This window comes from Amblyomma mixtum, chromosome 4 (genome assembly GCF_055824585.1).
Source record: "Amblyomma mixtum isolate Tamu chromosome 4, ASM5582458v1, whole genome shotgun sequence".
NCBI lineage: Eukaryota > Metazoa > Arthropoda > Arachnida > Ixodida > Ixodidae > Amblyomma > Amblyomma mixtum.
In genome coordinates, this window is record NC_143015.1 from 53,493,150 (window position 1) to 53,497,178 (window position 4,029).

Genomic DNA, 4,029 nt, shown 5'->3' on the forward strand with positions numbered 1-4,029 from the left:
CCCACGACCTGCGAATTTCGCGTCTGGTGCTCTACCAACTTAGCTAAGGCGATGGCTGTCCAGTCTTCTGCATTCAGGGGTACTGATGTGTAGTGTAACCGAAGCCTGAGAGTGTTCACCAGCGCCACCCTCCTCGATAGCGGCGTACGTAGTACCTCCTGTTTTACCGCGAGTGCCACGTAAAACCGTGGTCGAACGATGAAGGAGGAAGCTATGTAAGAAACCTCTTATACTATCTATGACATCAAATCTTCCATAACCGAGGCGCTTGTTAAGCTGTTTGGCAGACAATGGAAATGGTAATGAAGGGCTCATTTGACATAGATGTGAAGGAAGCCAACAGCCAACGAATGCAAGGAGCATAGGCTGAATGTTTCTATTTGGCTTTATTTTGTGGTTTTCATCAATGGGAGAATAATGATATGATTAATATGTCACTTAAACACAATTACTAATAAAACAGGAGAAGAAAACAACCAATCCGCCGGTTAGGTCCGAATCCACGCCCATAAGTAACGTAAGAGGGTTCTCGCAAAGCTTCCGCCCTCACCCTTACAAGACGTTCTACGTCGCACTCGCGGTAATACATGACATACTACATCCGCCGCAATGGACAAGGGTGGCGCTGGGAAACACTCTCAATGTTCGGTTACACGCAAACATAAATACCCCCGAAGAGCAGAACATACGACAGCCTTCGAGTAGCTCAGTTGATAGATAACCGCGCGCAAAATTTGGAGGTCGTCGGCTCATATCCAATTACCGGCATGGCTGTTTTTCTTCTGCTTTATTGTTAAGCGATATATTGATCAGAGCATTATTCTGAAATTGGTCAACCCCACAAATTAAACAAAAATAGACACATTCCCCTACGCACCCAGGTTTCGGTGGCTGCTGGCTTCCATTACATGCATGTCAGATGAGCCTCTCATTATCCCTTCCCTTAAGAGTACAGTAGAATAGCATTACAGATCCTTGCGCTCGAGGACTCCTTCGATTTCATAGTTTCATAGATTTCAGGGAGGCCTCGTACGGCTACTGGTGCTGTGGTGTGTGCAGCAGTTCAGCGATACGCCACTGCCCCGGCCGGTGACTGCTTCAACCATAGCCACCGGTCGGGTTTGTGAGACTGATGTGGTTCTTGGCGAGCTAATGCGCCGATACACGGTGGTAATTGCATTGAATTTATTAGAAATACTTTGACTGCCTCCTGCCTTTTCGTGACACGGACAGGCAGACGCCAGTTTTTAATTTGAAAGTATTATACGACTCATTGGCAACGAAATCCGGCGGGCATTCACCGGCAGTAGTGGTCCGAAATTCCCCTAGTGACGTCACAATCTTCAGACATGACATCAGCAGTACACCGGAAAATAGAGACATATAGAGTACATAAATATAACATATCTTCCTAAGCTGCGGGGAATTTGACCAACCACCTTCAGATTCCGAGGCGACAGAGGAACCCATAGGCTACAAAATCGCGCAGCTTCTTGGGGAAAAAATGGGAACCAAGAGTATATGTTTCCTTACGAATGCGAGCTGATGAGTAGGTTTGTCATTAAGAAAGAAGGAACCTTTAACGAATCTCGCAACAGCACTCACGAAGGGAGATTGCATTCGCATTGAAGCTTCTAAGTCGCCTTAAGTTCCCTCCGTAATATTTGTTCTGAACTCGACCTCTAAGGCTATCTCAAAAATTGTTTTGTAAAATTACAGTCACCCTTGATATGACAGAAGCCAACAGCCACAGAAACCAAGGGGCAGAGGGGATTTTTTTTTAGTTATTTATTTTCTGGTGTTGATCAATTTAGAATATTACTGAATATGTTATCGTTTTTTAAAGATAACTGATTAGAAAAGCAGAAGAAAAGCAACCACCTGCCGCCGGTGGGATCCGAACCCACGACCTCCGAATTACTCGTCCGGTGCTCTACCTCTGAGCTACGGCGACGGCTGTCAATTCTGCTTTCGGGGGTATTTATGTTTACAAGTAACCTAACCTTGAGAGTGTTCATCAGCGCCACCCAAGTTCATAAGCGGCGGACGTAGAACGTCCTGAGTTACCGCAGGTGTGACGTAGAACGTCATCGAACGGAGCGGGTGGAAGCTGCGTGAGAACCCTCTTATGCTTCCTAAGGCGTCAAGGCTGCCAGAATCGAGGCCCTCGCTAAGCAATTAAGCAAACAAGGGAAGGGGATGAGGGGCTCGTTATAAATATGACAGAAGCCAACAGCCACAGAAACCAAGGGGCAGAGGGGATTTTTTTTTTGATCAACACAACAAAATAAATAACTTAAAAAAATCCCCTCTGCCCCTTGGTTTCTGTGGCTGTTGGCTTCTGTCATATTTATAACGAGTCCCTCATCCCCTTCCCTTGTTTGCTTAATTGCTTAGCGAGGGCCTCGATTCTGGCAGCCTTGACGCCTTAAGAAGCATAAGAGGGTTCTCACGCAGCTTCCACCCGCTCCGTTCGATGACGTTCTACGTCACACCTGCGGTAACTCAGGACGTTCTACGTCCGCCGCTTATGAACGTGGGTGGCGCTGATGAACACTCTCAAGGTTAGGTTACTTGTAAACATAAATACTCCCGAAAGCAGAAGAATTGACAGCCGTCGCCGTAGCTCAGAGGTAGAGCACCGGACGCGTAATTCGGAGGTCGTGGGTTCGGATCCCACCGGCGGCAGGTGGTTGTTTTTTCTTCTGCTCTTCTAATCAGTTATCTTTAAACGATAACATATTCAGTAATATTCTAAATTGATCAACACAACAAAATAAATAACTTAAAAAAAATCCCCTTTGCCCCTTGGTTTCTGTGGCTGTTGGCTTCTGTCATATTTATAACGAGCCCCTCATCCCCTTCCCTTGTTTGCTTAGTCACCCTTGATGTATGCTTTAATTGAGAATGTTGCACTTTGCTTTCCGGAAAAACGCGCAGCTATGCCTCGGTTAGCATGGGTGCGTTTAATGTGTTGGTAGGCTCTATGTCATCTAAAAACTGCAGTAGCTGCAATGTGTAGCGATGCGCCACCGATGCTGGAATCTTTTTGGAAGATCATTCCGAGTAAGAAAATGAAGTAAATGCATGGGACGGTGGTGGCACTTCTGCCTATGACTTGTTTTTGACCAGCATATTGCTATGCGACAAGAGCTATGATAATATCTTATAATCTTTTGCTGATAATAATTTTGTTACTTTGGTCTAATGATTTCAATTTCAATTCACAGCGCTTGTTGACAAAGTGCGTTTTCATTCAATCGTATTTATTCGCAAGTGTGTTTACGTGCATCCTTCTGTAATGCAAGAGACATTGTGTAAGGGTGCGCAAGTTGCTGGTTTCTAATACTGCGCAGATTGCCAACATTACATAAGTTGTTCAACACTCATGACGTTATTTGAGAAATGAGAAAAATCGATCGTATTCCAGCATGCTAAAACTCTCACCCAAAACATTTAGAGTGTACAGTCCGTTGCCGCCGCCTTGAATCCGGAATTTTACCGTTCTTTCCCTAAAAACAGAGGGTAATAAGATGACAGGTTATAAATGCGGCTGTGCTCAGTTCATGTACTGTGTGTTCTGGAATACCATTGCTTTTAGAAATTATATACGGCCTTGGTCAGAATTCAATTTAGTTCACTTTCGGTCCTGAGACTAGCACTTAAGCCTGCCGGAAATGTCTTCACAGATAAGCATGAAGCTTCCCTTCACATTGTAGAGAAATAAATATTCAGTGTTACCATAAGCACCCATAGCACTGCCGAAAAGCATACAGTGTTGACTGAAAGTTCTTTACCAGTGCTGTAGTTACAACTAGCCAGCATTCTAAACCTGCGAACATTTTTTTTCAAAGCTCTTAGTGCCCCTGAACCGTTTCTCTTAACGTGATTAAATTTTATTCTTCAATTTATCCTCCTTTTCTTTTTTACCTGTATATGAATCCCGTACCAGAGCTGCATAGATACTTATTTTTATCAGAACGTTACGGCAGTTTCCTTTGCGCATAGTGTTGAAAATTGCGATGTCGT

At 44.5% G+C, this 4,029-nt stretch overlaps 1 non-coding gene across 1 annotated transcript; it reads right to left on the reverse strand.

The window, feature by feature from the left end:
- Positions 1-1,882: 1,882 nt before the first annotated feature.
- On the reverse strand, positions 1,883-1,954 carry TRNAT-AGU (transfer RNA threonine (anticodon AGU)). The gene has a single exon. It is a non-coding gene; the product is annotated as a tRNA-Thr (tRNA).
- Between the last annotated feature and the right edge of the window lie 2,075 nt (positions 1,955-4,029).